This window comes from Oncorhynchus keta, chromosome 10, assembly GCF_023373465.1.
Source record: "Oncorhynchus keta strain PuntledgeMale-10-30-2019 chromosome 10, Oket_V2, whole genome shotgun sequence".
Classification (NCBI taxonomy): Eukaryota; Metazoa; Chordata; class Actinopteri; order Salmoniformes; family Salmonidae; genus Oncorhynchus; species Oncorhynchus keta.
This window is the reverse complement of record NC_068430.1, coordinates 83,545,919-83,562,212: the sequence shown is the minus strand read 5'-3', so window position 1 is coordinate 83,562,212 and position 16,294 is coordinate 83,545,919. Positions and strand designations below refer to the sequence as shown.

At 39.2% G+C, this 16,294-nt stretch overlaps 1 pseudogene; it reads right to left on the bottom strand.

Annotated features, from left to right (window-relative positions):
• Positions 1-16,294, bottom strand: part of LOC127931982 (collagen alpha-1(V) chain-like) — a 28,319-nt pseudogene that overhangs the window by 5,251 nt on the left and 6,774 nt on the right.

Genomic DNA, 16,294 nt, shown 5'->3' with positions numbered 1-16,294 from the left:
GATAGTAATAGTGATAGGAATAGTAATAGTGATAGTAATAGTAATAGTGATAGGAATAGTAATAGTAATAGTAATAGTGATAGTAATAGTGATAGCAATAGTGATAGTAATAGATAGGAATAGGAATAGTAATAGTGATAGCAATAGTAATAGGAATAGTAATAGTGATAGTAATAGCAATAGTAATAGTGATAGGAATAGTAATAGTAATAGTGATAGGAATAGTAATAGTGATAGTAGTAATAGTGATAGTAATAGTAATAGTGATAGTAATAGTAATAGTGATAGTAATAGTGATAGTAATAGTAATAGTAATAGTGATAGTAATAGTAATAGTAATAGTGATAGTGCAATAGTAATAGTGATAGTAATAGTGATAGTAATAGTAATAGTGATAGTAATAGTGATAGTAATAGTGATAGTAATAGTAATAGTGATAGTAATAGTGATAGTAATAGTGATAGTAATAGTAATAGTGATAGTAATAGTGATAGTGATAGTAATAGTAATAGTGATAGTAATAGTGATAGTAATAGTGATAGTAATAGTAATAGTGATAGTAATAGAATAGTAATAGTGATAGTAATAGTAATAGTGATAGTAATAGTGATAGTAATAGTAATAGTGATAGGAATAGCAATAGTGATAGTAATAGTGATAGTAATAGTGATAGTAATAGTGATAGAATAGTGATAGTAATAGTGAAAGTAATAGTGATAGGAATAGTAATAGTGATAGTAATAGTGATAGGAATAGCAATAGTGATAGTGATAGTAATAGTAATAGTGATAGTAATAGTGATAGTAATAGTGATAGTAATAGTGATAGTAATAGTGATAGTAATAGTAATAGTGATAGTAATAGTAATAGTGATAGTAATAGTGATAGGAATAGTAATAGTGATAGTAATAGTGATAGTGAATAGCAATAGTAATAGTAATAGTAATAGTGATAGTGCAGGAATAGTAATAGTAATAGTGATAGCGATAGCAATAGTAATAGTAATAGTGATGAAAGTAACCTCTTGATAGGAATACCTAGGATAGTGATAGTAAAGTAAGGATAGTGATAGTAATAGGGATAGTATAGTAAAGCAAAGTGATAAAAAAGATTTAGATGTCAGTGGCTGTTCCACTGGATGAATAGTGTATAGCAATAGTGATAGTCTCTGGATAAGAGCGTCTGCTAAATACTTAAATGTAAATAGTGATAGTAATAGCAATAGCAATAGTGATAGGAATAGTAATAGTAATAGTAATAGTGATAGTGATAGCAATAGTGATAGTGATAGTATAGTGATAGCAATAGTGATAGGAATACAATAGTGATAGCGATAGGAATAGTGCAATAGTGATAGTGATAGTGATAGGAATAGTAATAGATAGCAATAGTGATAGCAATAGTAATAGTGATAGTAAGTCATAGTGATAATAATAGTGATAGTAATAGTGATAGTAATAGTCATAGTGATAATAATAGTGATAGTAATAGTGATAGTAATAGTGATAGTAATAGTGAATAGTAATAGTACGTGACAGTCATTGTAATAGTAAGTAATAGTAATAGTAATAGTAATAGTAAGTAATAGTAATAGTGATAGTAATAGTAATAGTAATAGTGATAGTAATAGTAATAGTAATAGTAATAGTAATGTAATAGTAATAGTAAGATAGTAATAGTAATAGTGATAGTAATAATAGTAATGGTGATAGTAATAGTAATAGTGATAGTAAGTACTAGTAATAGTGATAGTAATAGTAATGTAATAATAATAGTAAGTACTAGTAATAGTAATAGTGATAGTAGTAATAGTAATGGTGATAGTAATAGTAATAGTAATAGTAATAGTAATAGTAATAGTAATAGTAATAATAATAGTAAGTATAGTAATAGTAATAGTAATAGTAAGTAATAGTAATAGTAATAGTGATAGTAATAGTAATAGTGATAGTAAGTACTAGTAATGGTGATAGTAATAGTAATGTAATAATAATAGTAAGTACTAGTAATAGTAATAGTGATAGTAAGTAATAGTAATGTGATAGTAATATTAATGTAATAATAATAGTAAGTAATAGTAATGTAATAATAATAGTAAGTAATAGTAATAGTGATAGTAATAGTAATATTAATGTAATAATAATACTAAGTAATAGTAATAGTAATGTAATAATAATAGTAAGTAATAGTAATAGTGATAGTAATAGTAATATTAATGTAATAATAATAGTAAGTAATAGTAATAGTGATAGTAATAGTAATAGTAATAAGTAATAATACTAAGTAATAGTAATAGTGATAGTAATATTAATGTAATAATAATAGTAAGTAATAGTAATGTAATAATAATAGTAAGTAATACTAATGTAATATTAATAGTAAGTAATAGTAATAGTGATAGTAATAGTAATATTAATGTAATAATAATACTAAGTAATAGTAATAGTGATAGTAATAGTGATAGTAATAATAAGTAATAGTAAGTAATAGTAATAGTGATAGTAATAGTAATGTAATAATAATAGTAAGTAATAGTAATAGTGATAGTAATAGTAATAGTAATAGTAATGTAATAGTAATAGTAAGTAATAGTAATAGTGATAGTAATAGTAAGTAATAGTAATGTAATAGTAATAGTAAGTAATAGTAATAGTGATAGTAATAGTAATGTAATAGTAATAGTAAGTAATAGTAATAGTGATAGTAATAGTAAGTAATAGTAATAGTAATAGTAATAGTAAGTAATAGTAATAGTGATAGTAATAGTAATATTAATGTAATAATAATAGTAAGTAATAGTAATAGTAATAGTAATAATAATAGTAAGTAATAGTAATAGTGATAGTAATAGTAATAGTAATGTAATAATAATAGTAAGTAATAGTAATAGTGATAGTAATAGTAATAGTAATAGTAATAGTAATAGTAAGTAATAGTAATAGTGATAGTAATATTAATGTAATAATAATAGTAAGTAATAGTAATAGTAATAATAATAGTAAGTAATAGTAATGTAATAGTAATAGTAAGTAATAGTAATAGTGATAGTAATAGTAATAGTAATAGTAATAATAAGTAATAGTAATAGTGATAGTAATAGTAATAGTAATAGTAATAGTAATAGTAAGTAATAGTAATAGTAATAGTAATATTAATGTAATAATAATAGTAAGTAATAGTAATAGTGATAGTAATAGTAATAGTAATAGTAATGTAATAATAATAGTAAGTAATAGTAATAGTGATAGTAATAGTAATAATAATAGTAAGTAATAGTAATAGTAATGTAATAGTAATAGTAATAGTAATAGTGATAGTAATAGTAATGTAATAATAATAGTAAGTAATAGTAATAGTAATAGTGATAGTAATAGTAATAGTAATAGTAATGTAATAGTAATAGTAATAGTAATAGTAGTAATAGTAATAGTAATAGTAATAGTAAGTAATAGTAATAGTAATAGTGATAGTAATAGTAATAGTAATAGTAATAGTGATAGTAATAGTAAGTAATATTAATAGTAATAGTAATAGTAAGTAATAGTAATAGTAATGTAATAATAATAGTCAATAGTAATAGTAGTAATAGTAATGTAATAGTAATAGTAAGTAATAGTAATAGTAATAGTGATAGTAATATTAATGTAATAATAATACTAAGTAATAGTAATAGTAATGTAATAATAATAGTAAGTAATAGTAATAGTGATAGTAATTGTAATAGTAATAGAAATAGATAGTGATACTCACAGAGAGACCAGGTAGACCAGGAGGACCATTAGGACCTGCTAGACCAACCAGACCCTGAAACAACAAGCACACCGTCAATGCAACAACATGTACGTGTGTGTGATGCAGGTGGTTTGCAACCACCATAAGTACCTTTGCTAGACACGGTCCAGGATTCAGTTGAAAGGGCAAACACAGTATGTATCAGACCAAGAGCCTTGGATTGACGTGTGTGTGTGTGTGTGTGTGTGTGTGTGTGTGTGTGTGTGTGTGTGTGTGTGTGTGTGTGTGTGTGTGTGTGTGTGTGTGTGTGTGTGTGTGTGTGTGTGTGTGTGTGTGTGTGTGTGTGTGTGTGTGTGTGTGTGTGTGTGTGTGTGTGTGTGTGTCACCTCGTCTCCTTTGGGCCCAGTAGACCCTGGTTCCCTGGAAATCCTCTGTCTCCCTTCTCTCCAAACTCTCCTGGAGGGCCTATCAGCCCAATCAGACCTCCATGACCCTACGCACATAACACACACTTAGATAGCACTTGGGGGGGGTTATGTGTGATGACCCTACACACATACAGTGAGGGAAAATAGTATTTGATCCCCTGCTGATTTTGTACGTTTGCCCACTGACAAAGAAATGATCCGTCTATCATTTTAATGTTAGGTTTATTTGAACAGCGAGCGACAGAATATCAACAAAATGATCTTCTCCAAGTCATTATGGTTTCGGGGCTGACGTTTGGCAACTCGAACCTTCAACTCCCTCCACAGATTTTCTATGGGATTAAGGTCTGGAGACTGGCTAGGCCACTCCAGGACCTTAATATGCTTCTTCTTGAGCCACTCCTTTGTTGCCTTGGCCGTGTGTTTTGGGTCATTGTCATGCTGGAATACCCATCCACGACCCATTTTCAATGCCCTGGCTGAGCATCAATGCCCTGGCTGAGCATCAACCAAGATTTGATGGTACATGGCCCCGTCCATCGGCCCTTTGATGCGGTGAAGTTGTCCTGTCCCCTTAGCAGAAAAACACCCCTAAAGCATAATGTTTCCACCTCCATGTTTGACGGTGGGGATGGTGTTCTTGGGGTCAAAGGCAGCATTCCTCCTCCGAGTTGAGTTGATGCCAAAGAGCTCCATTTTGGTCTCATCTGACCACAACACTTTCACCCAGTTGTCCTCTGAATCATTCAGATGTTCATTGGCAAACTTCAGACGGGCATGTATATGTGCTTTCTTAAGCAGGGGGACCTTGCGGGCACTACAGGATCTCAGTCCTTCAATGCGTAGTGTGATACCAATTGTTTTCTTGGTGACTATGGTCCCAGCTGCCTTGAGATCATTGACAAGATCCTCCCGTGTAGTTCTGGGCTGATTCCTCATGATCATTGCAACTCCACGAGGTGAGATCTTGCATGGAGCCCCAGGCCGAGGGAGATTGACAGTTCTTTTGTGTTTCTTCCATTTGCGAATAATCGCACCAACTGTTGTCACCTTCTCACCAAGCTGCTTGGCGATGGTCTTGTAGCCCATTCCAGCCTTGTGTAGGTCTATAATCTTGTCCCTGACATCCTTGGAGAGCTCTTTGGTCTTGGCCATGGAGGAGAGTTTGAAATCTGATTGATTGATTGCTTCTGTGGACAGGTGTCTTTTATACAGGTAACAAACTGAGATTAGGAGCACTCCCTTTAAGAGTGTGCTCCTAATCTCAGCTTGTTACCTGTATAAAAGACACCTGGGAGCCAGAAACCGTTCTGATTGAGAGGGGGTCAAATACTTATTTCCCTCATTAAAATGCAAATCAATGTATAACATTTTTTTACCTGCGTTTTTCTGGATATTCTTTGTTGTTGTTCTGTCTCTCTGTTCAAATAAACCTTCCATTAAAATGATAGACTCGTCATTACCTTGTCAGTGGACAAACGTACAAAATCAGCAGGGGATCAAATACTGTTTTCCCCTCACTGTAGCACACACTTAGTTAGCACTGGGGGGGTCTGTGTGTGTGTGTGTGTGTGTGTGTTGTCACCTTGTCTCCCTTCCTGCCTGGATCTCCCTTCAACCCCGGTAGTCCTGGAGGACCCTGTGGGAAAGAGGACAAGAGGGCAAAGGTGACAAGAGCTCAAGCTAGAGCTCAAACTAGAGGTCAGAGTAGAGTTCCAAGGTCACGTAGGATTCCAAGGTCACATAGGGTTCCGTCCCAAATGCTACCCTGTTCCCTATATAGTGCACTACTTTAGACCAGGGCACATAGGTCTTCCTATTCCCTATATAGTGCACTACTTTAGACCAGGGCACATAGGTCTTCCTATTCCCTATATAGTGCACTACTTTAGACCAGGGTGCATAGATCTAGGGCAATTTGGGACACAGCCTTAGTAAACTAGCCTTAGTAAACTAGCCTTAGTAAACTAGCCTTAGTAAACCAGCATTAGTACACTAGCCTTAGTAAACTAGTCTTAGTAAACTTAATAAACAATAACTTGTGTTTGTAGAGACTGATACAGGATGTATGGGTCTATAGTAGTGACTGAGATAGGGCTGTAGACTGATACAGGATGTATGGGTCTATAGTAGTGACTGAGATAGGGCTGTAGACTGATAGAGGATGTATGGGTCTATGGTAGTGGCTGAGATAGGGCTGTAGACTGATACAGGATGTATGGGTCTATAGTAGTGACTGAGATAGGGCTGAAGACTGATACAGGATGTTTGGGTCTATAGTAGTGACTGAGATAGGGCTGAAGACTGATACAGGATGTATGGGTCTATAGTAGTGACTGAGATAGGGCTGTAGACTGATACAGGATGTTTGGGATAGTAGTGACTGAGATAGGGCTGTAGACTGATACAGGATGTTTGGGTCTATAGTAGTGACTGAGATAGGGCTGTAGACTGATACAGGATGTATGGGTCTATAGTAGTGACTGAGATAGGGCTGTAGACTGATACAGGATGTATGGGTCTATAGTAGTGACTGAGATAGGGCTGTAGACTGATACAGGATGTATGGGTCTATAGTAGTGACTGAGATAGGGCTGTAGACTGATACAGGATGTATGGGTCTATAGTAGTGACTGAGATAGGGCTGTAGACTGATACAGGATGTATGGGTCTATAGTAGTGACTGAGATAGGGCTGTAGACTGATACAGGATGTATGGGTCTATAGTAGTGACTGAGATAGGGCTGTAGACTGATACAGGATGTATGGGTCTATAGTAGGGCTGTGACTGAGATAGGGCTGTAGACTGATAGACTGATACAGGATGTATGGGTCTATAGTAGTGACTGAGTCTATAGTAGTGACTGAGATAGGGCTGTAGACTGATACAGGATGTATGGGTCTATAGTAGTGACTGAGATAGGGCTGTAGACTGATACAGGATGTATGGGTCTATAGTAGTGACTGAGATAGGGCTGTAGACTGATACAGGAGGATGTATGGGTCTATAGTAGTGACAGTGAGATACAGGAGTCTATAGTAGGACTGCTAGACTGATACAGGATGTTTGGGTCTATAGTAGTGACTGAGATAGGGCTGTAGACTGATACAGGATGTTTGGGTCTATAGTAGTGACTGAGATAGGGCTGTAGACTGATACAGGATGTTTGGGTCTATAGTAGTGACTGAGATAGGGCTGTAGACTGATACAGGATGTATGGGTCTATAGTAGTGACTGAGATAGGGCTGTAGACTGATACAGGATGTTTGGGTCTATAGTAGTGACTGAGATAGGGCTGTAGACTGATACAGGATGTTTGGGTCTATAGTAGTGACTGAGATAGGGCTGTAGACTGATACAGGATGTGCTCTATAGTAGTGACTGAGATAGGGCTGTAGACTGATACAGGATGTTTGGGTCTATAGTAGTGACTGAGATAGGGCTGTAGACTGATACAGGATGTATGGGTCTATAGTAGTGACTGAGATAGGGCTGTAGACTGATACAGGATGTTTGGGTCTATAGTAGTGACTGAGATAGGGCTGTAGACTGATACAGGATGTTTGGGTCTATAGTAGTGACTGAGATAGGGCTGTAGACTGATACAGGATGTATGGGTCTATAGTAGTGACTGAGATAGGGCTGTAGACTGATACAGGATGTTTGGGTCTATAGTAGTGACTGAGATAGGGCTGTAGACTGATACAGGATGTATGGGTCTATAGTAGTGACTGAGATAGGGCTGTAGACTGATACAGGATGTATGGGTCTATAGTAGTGACTGAGATAGGGCTGTAGACTGATACAGGATGTATGGGTCTATAGTAGTGACTGAGATAGGGCTGTAGACTGATACAGGATGTATGGGTCTATAGTAGTGACTGAGATAGTAGTGACTGAGATAGGGCTGTAGACTGATACAGGATGTATGGGTCTATAGTAGTGACTGAGATAGGGCTGTAGACTGATACAGGATGTTTGGGTCTATAGTAGTGACTGAGATAGGGCTGTAGACTGATACAGGATGTATGGGTCTATAGTAGTGACTGAGATAGGGCTGTAGACTGATACAGGATGTTTGGGTCTATAGTAGTGACTGAGATAGGGCTGTACAGGAGACTGAGTACAGGATGTACAGGATTTGGGTCTATAGTAGTGACTGAGATAGGGCTGTAGACTGATACAGGATGTATGGGTCTATAGTAGTGACTGAGATAGGGCTGTAGACTGATACAGGATGTTTGGGTCTATAGTAGTGACTGAGATAGGGCTGTAGACTGATACAGGATGTTTGGGTCTATAGTAGTGACTGAGATAGGGCTGTAGACTGATACAGGATGTTTGGGTCTATAGTAGTGACTGAGATAGGGCTGTAGACTGATACAGGATGTATGGGTCTATAGTAGTGACTGAGATAGGGCTGTAGACTGATACAGGATGTATGGGTCTATAGTAGTGACTGAGATAGGGCTGTAGACTGATACAGGATGTATGGGTCTATAGTAGTGACTGAGATAGGGCTGTAGACCTGATACAGGATGTATGGGTCTATAGTAGTGACTGAGATAGGGCTGTAGACTGATACAGGATGTATGGGTCTATAGTAGTGACTGAGATAGGGCTGTAGACTGATACAGGATGTTTGGGTCTATAGTAGTGACTGAGATAGGGCTGTAGACTGATACAGGATGTTTGGGTCTATAGTAGTGACTGAGATAGGGCTGTAGACTGATACAGGATGTTTGGGTCTATAGTAGTGACTGAGATAGGGCTGTAGACTGATACAGGATGTTTGGGTCTATAGTAGTGACTGAGATAGGGCTGTAGACTGATACAGGATGTTTGGGTCTATAGTAGTGACTGACTGATAGGGCTATAGTAGTGACTGAGATAGGGCTGTAGACTGATACAGGATGTTTGGGTCTATAGTAGTGACTGAGATAGGGCTGTAGACTGATACAGGATGTATGGGTCTATAGTAGTGACTGAGATAGGGCTGTAGAGCCTGATACAGGATGTATGGGTCTATAGTAGTGACTGAGATAGGGCTGTAGACTGATACAGGATGTATGGGTCTATAGTAGTGACTGAGATAGGGCTGTAGACTGATACAGGATGTTTGGGTCTATAGTAGTGACTGAGATAGGGCTGTAGACTGATACAGGATGTATGGGTCTATAGTAGTGACTGAGATAGGGCTGTAGACTGATACAGGATGTTTGGGTCTATAGTAGTGACTGAGATAGGGCTGTAGACTGATACAGGATGTTTGGGTCTATAGTAGTGACTGAGATAGGGCTGTAGACTGATACAGGATGTTTGGGTCTATAGTAGTGACTGAGATAGGGCTGAAGACTGATACAGGATGTTTGGGTCTATAGTAGTGACTGAGATAGGGCTGTAGACTGATACAGGATGTATGGGTCTATAGTAGTGACTGAGATAGGGCTGAAGACTGATACAGGATGTTTGGGTCTATAGTAGTGACTGAGATAGGGCTGTAGACTGATAGAGGATGTATGGGTCTATAGTAGTGACTGAGATAGGGCTGTAGACTGATACAGGATGTTTGGGTCTATAGTAGTGACTGAGATAGAGCTGTAGACTGATACAGGATGTATGGGTCTATAGTAGTGACTGAGATAGGGCTGTAGACTGATACAGGATGTTTGGGTCTATAGTAGTGACTGAGATAGGGCTGTAGACTGATACAGGATGTATGGGTCTATAGTAGTGACTGAGATAGGGCTGTAGACTGATACAGGATGTTTGGGTCTATACTAGTGACTGAGATAGGGCTGTAGACTGATACAGGATGTTTGGGTCTATAGTAGTGACTGAGATAGGGCTGTAGACTGATACAGGATGTATGGGTCTATAGTAGTGACTGAGATAGGGCTGTAGACTGATACAGGATGTTTAGGTCTATAGTAGTGACTGAGATAGGGCTGTAGACTGATACAGGATGTTTGGGTCTATAGTAGTGACTGAGATAGGGCTGTAGACTGATACAGGATGTATGGGTCTATAGTAGTGACTGAGATAGGGCTGTAGACTGATACAGGATGTTTGGGTCTATAGTAGTGACTGAGATAGGGCTGTAGACTGATACAGGATGTATGGGTCTATAGTAGTGAATGAGATAGGGCTGTAGACTGATACAGGATGTATGGGTCTATAGTAGTGACTGAGATAGGGCTGTAGACTGATACAGGATGTATGGGTCTATAGTAGTGACTGAGATAGGGCTGTAGACCAGGATACAGGATGTATGGGTCTATAGTAGTGACTGAGATAGGGCTGTAGACTGATACAGGATGTATGGGTCTATAGTAGTGACTGAGATAGGGCTGTAGACCAATACAGGATGTATGGGTCTATAGTAGTGACTGAGATAGGGCTGTAGACTGATACAGGATGTATGGGTCTATAGTAGTGACTGAGATAGGGCTGTAGACTGATACAGGATGTTTGGGTCTATAGTAGTGACTGAGATAGGGCTGTAGACTGATACAGGATGTTTGGGTCTATAGTAGTGACTGAGATAGGGCTGTAGACTGATACAGGATGTTTGGGTCTATAGTAGTGACTGAGATAGGGCTGTAGACTGATACAGGATGTTTGGGTCTATAGTAGTGACTGAGATAGGGCTGTAGACTGATACAGGATGTTTGGGTCTATAGTAGTGACTGAGATAGGGCTGAAGACTGATACAGGATGTTTGGGTCTATAGTAGTGACTGAGATAGGGCTGAAGACTGATACAGGATGTATGGGTCTATAGTAGTGACTGAGATAGGGCTGTAGACTGATACAGGATGTATGGGTCTATGGTAGTGGCTGAGATAGGGCTGTAGACTGATACAGGATGTATGGGTCTATAGTAGTGACTGAGATAGGGCTGAAGACTGATACAGGATGTTTGGGTCTATAGTAGTGACTGAGATAGGGCTGAAGACTGATACAGGATGTATGGGTCTATAGTAGTGACTGAGATAGGGCTGTAGACTGATACAGGATGTTTGGGTCTATAGTAGTGACTGAGATAGGGCTGTAGACTGATACAGGATGTATGGGTCTATAGTAGTGACTGAGATAGGGCTGAAGACTGATACAGGATGTATGGGTCTATAGTAGTGACTGAGATAGGGCTGTAGACTGATACAGGATGTTTGGGTCTATAGTAGTGACTGAGATAGGGCTGTAGACTGATACAGGATGTATGGGTCTATAGTAGTGACTGAGATAGGGCTGTAGACTGATACAGGATGTTTGGGTCTATAGTAGTGACTGAGATAGGGCTGTAGACTGATACAGGATGTATGGGTCTATAGTAGTGACTGAGATAGGGCTGTAGACTGATACAGGATGTTTGGGTCTATAGTAGTGACTGAGATAGAGCTGTAGACTGATACAGGATGTATGGGTCTATAGTAGTGACTGAGATAGGGCTGTAGACTGATACAGGATGTTTGGGTCTATAGTAGTGACTGAGATAGGGCTGTAGACTGATACAGGATGTATGGGTCTATAGTAGTGACTGAGATAGGGCTGTAGACTGATACAGGATGTTTGGGTCTATACTAGTGACTGAGATAGGGCTGTAGACTGATACAGGATGTTTGGGTCTATAGTAGTGACTGAGATAGGGCTGTAGACTGATACAGGATGTATGGGTCTATAGTAGTGACTGAGATAGGGCTGTAGACTGATACAGGATGTTTAGGTCTATAGTAGTGACTGAGATAGGGCTGTAGACTGATACAGGATGTTTGGGTCTATAGTAGTGACTGAGATAGGGCTGTAGACTGATACAGGATGTATGGGTCTATAGTAGTGACTGAGATAGGGCTGTAGACTGATACAGGATGTATGGGTCTATAGTAGTGAATGAGATAGAGCTGTAGACTGATACAGGATGTTTGGATCTATAGTAGTGACTGAGATAGAGCTGTAGACTGATACAGGATGTATGGGTCTATAGTAGTGACTGAGATAGGGCTGTAGACTGATACAGGATGTATGGGTCTATGGTAGTGACTGAGATAGGGCTGTAGACTGATACAGGATGTTTGGGTCTATGGTAGTGACTGAGATAGGGCTGTAGACTGATACAGGATGTTTGGGTCTATAGTAGTGAATGAGATAGAGCTGTAGACTGATACAGGATGTTTGGGTCTATAGTAGTGACTGAGATAGAGCTGTAGACTGATACAGGATGTATGGGTCTATAGTAGTGACTGAGATAGGGCTGTAGACTGATACAGGATGTATGGGTCTATGGTAGTGACTGAGATAGGGCTGTAGACTGATACAGGATGTTTGGGTCTATGGTAGTGACTGAGATAGGGCTGTAGACTGATACAGGATGTTTGGGTCTATAGTAGTGAATGAGATAGAGCTGTAGACTGATACAGGATGTATGGGTCTATAGTAGTGACTGAGATAGGGCTGTAGACTGATACAGGATGTATGGGTCTATAGTAGTGACTGAGATAGGGCTGTAGACGATACAGGATGTTTGGGTCTATAGTAGTGACTGAGATAGGGCTGTAGACTGATACAGGATGTTTGGGTCTATAGTAGTGACTGAGATAGGGCTGTAGACTGATACAGGATGTATGGGTCTATAGTAGTGACTGAGATAGGGCTGTAGACTGATACAGGATGTTTGGGTCTATAGTAGTGACTGAGATAGGGCTGTAGACTGATACAGGATGTCTATAGTAGTGGGTCTATAGTAGTGACTGAGATAGGGCTGTAGACTGATACAGGATGTTTGGGTCTATAGTAGTGACTGAGATAGAGCTGTAGACTGATACAGGATGTATGGGTCTATAGTAGTGACTGAGATAGGGCTGTAGACTGATACAGGATGTTTGGGTCTATAGTAGTGACTGAGATAGGGCTGTAGACTGATACAGGATGTATGGGTCTATAGTAGTGACTGAGATAGGGCTGTAGACTGATACAGGATGTTTGGGTCTATAGTAGTGACTGAGATAGGGCTGTAGACTGATACAGGATGTTTGGGTCTATAGTAGTGACTGAGATAGGGCTGTAGACTGATACAGGATGTATGGGTCTATAGTAGTGACTGAGATAGGGCTGTAGACTGATACAGGATGTTTAGGTCTATAGTAGTGACTGAGATAGGGCTGTAGACTGATACAGGATGTTTGGGTCTATAGTAGTGACTGAGATAGGGCTGTAGACTGATACAGGATGTATGGGTCTATAGTAGTGACTGAGATAGGGCTGTAGACTGATACAGGATGTATGGGTCTATAGTAGTGAATGAGATAGAGCTGTAGACTGATACAGGATGTTTGGGTCTATAGTAGTGACTGAGATAGAGCTGTAGACTGATACAGGATGTATGGGTCTATAGTAGTGACTGAGATAGGGCTGTAGACTGATACAGGATGTATGGGTCTATAGTAGTGACTGAGATAGGGCTGTAGACTGATACAGGATGTTTGGGTCTATGGTAGTGACTGAGATAGGGCTGTAGACTGATACAGGATGTTTGGGTCTATAGTAGTGAATGAGATAGAGCTGTAGACTGATACAGGATGTTTGGGTCTATAGTAGTGACTGAGATAGAGCTGTAGACTGATACAGGATGTATGGGTCTATAGTAGTGACTGAGATAGGGCTGTAGACTGATACAGGATGTATGGGTCTATGGTAGTGACTGAGATAGGGCTGTAGACTGATACAGGATGTTTGGGTCTATGGTAGTGACTGAGATAGGGCTGTAGACTGATACAGGATGTTTGGGTCTATAGTAGTGAATGAGATAGAGCTGTAGACTGATACAGGATGTATGGGTCTATAGTAGTGACTGAGATAGGGCTGTAGACTGATACAGGATGTATGGGTCTATAGTAGTGACTGAGATAGGGCTGTAGACCGATACAGGATGTTTGGGTCTATAGTAGTGACTGAGATAGGGCTGTAGACTGATACAGGATGTTTGGGTCTATAGTAGTGACTGAGATAGGGCTGTAGACTGATACAGGATGTTTGGGTCTATAGTAGTGACTGAGATAGGGCTGTAGACTGAAACAGGATGTATGGGTCTATAGTAGTGACTGAGATAGGGCTGTAGACTGATACAGGATGTTTGGGTCTATAGTAGTGACTGAGATAGGGGTGTAGACTGATACAGGATGTTTGGGTCTATAGTAGTGACTGAGATAGGGCTGTAGACTGATACAGGATGTATGGGTCTATAGTAGTGACTGAGATAGGGCTGTAGACTGATACAGGATGTTTGGGTCTATAGTAGTGACTGAGATAGGGCTGTAGACTGATACAGGATGTATGGGTCTATAGTAGTGACTGAGATAGGGCTGTAGACTGATACAGGATGTTTGGGTCTATAGTAGTGACTGAGATAGAGCTGTAGACTGATACAGGATGTATGGGTCTATAGTAGTGACTGAGATAGGGCTGTAGACTGATACAGGATGTTTGGGTCTATAGTAGTGACTGAGATAGGGCTGTAGACTGATACAGGATGTATGGGTCTATAGTAGTGACTGAGATAGGGCTGTAGACTGATACAGGATGTTTGGGTCTATACTAGTGACTGAGATAGGGCTGTAGACTGATACAGGATGTTTGGGTCTATAGTAGTGACTGAGATAGGGCTGTAGACTGATACAGGATGTATGGGTCTATAGTAGTGACTGAGATAGGGCTGTAGACTGATACAGGATGTGTGGGTCTATAGTAGTGACTGAGATAGGGCTGTAGACTGATACAGGATGTTTGGGTCTATAGTAGTGACTGAGATAGGGCTGTAGACTGATACAGGATGTATGGGTCTATAGTAGTGACTGAGATAGGGCTGTAGACTGATACAGGATGTTTGGGTCTATAGTAGTGAATGAGATAGGGCTGTAGACTGATACAGGATGTTTGGGTCTATAGTAGTGAATGAGATAGGGCTGTAGACGGATACAGGATGTATGGGTCTATAGTAGTGACTGAGATAGGGCTGTAGACTGATACAGGATGTATGGGTCTATAGTAGTGAATGAGATAGAGCTGTAGACTGATACAGGATGTTTGGGTCTATAGTAGTGACTGAGATAGAGCTGTAGACTGATACAGGATGTATGGGTCTATAGTAGTGACTGAGATAGGGCTGTAGACTGATACAGGATGTATGGGTCTATGGTAGTGACTGAGATAGGGCTGTAGACTGATACAGGATGTTTGGGTCTATGGTAGTGACTGAGATAGGGCTGTAGACTGATACAGGATGTTTGGGTCTATAGTAGTGAATGAGATAGAGCTGTAGACTGATACAGGATGTTTGGGTCTATAGTAGTGACTGAGATAGAGCTGTAGACTGATACAGGATGTATGGGTCTATAGTAGTGACTGAGATAGGGCTGTAGACTGATACAGGATGTTTGGGTCTATAGTAGTGAATGAGATAGAGCTGTAGACTGATACAGGATGTATGGGTCTATAGTAGTGACTGAGATAGGGCTGTAGACTGATACAGGATGTATGGGTCTATAGTAGTGACTGAGATAGGGCTGTAGACCGATACAGGATGTTTGGGTCTATAGTAGTGACTGAGATAGGGCTGTAGACTGATACAGGATGTTTGGGTCTATAGTAGTGACTGAGATAGGGCTGTAGACTGATACAGGATGTTTGGGTCTATAGTAGTGACTGAGATAGGGCTGTAGACTGATACAGGATGTTTGGGTCTATAGTAGTGACTGAGATAGGGCTGTAGACCGATACAGGATGTTTGGGTCTATAGTAGTGACTGAGATAGGGCTGTAGACTGATACAGGATGTATGGGTCTATAGTAGTGACTGAGATAGGGCTGTAGACCGATACAGGATGTATGGGTCTATGGTAGTGACTGAGATAGGGCTGTAGACTGATACAGGATGTATGGGTCTATAGTAGTGACTGAGATAGGGCTGTAGACTGATACAGGATGTTTGGGTCTATAGTAGTGACTGAGATAGGGCTGTAGACTGAAACAGGATGTATGGGTCTATAGTAGTGACTGAGATAGGGCTGTAGACTGATACAGGATGTTTGGGTCTATAGTAGTGACTGAGATAGGGCTGTAGACTGATACAGGATGTTTGGG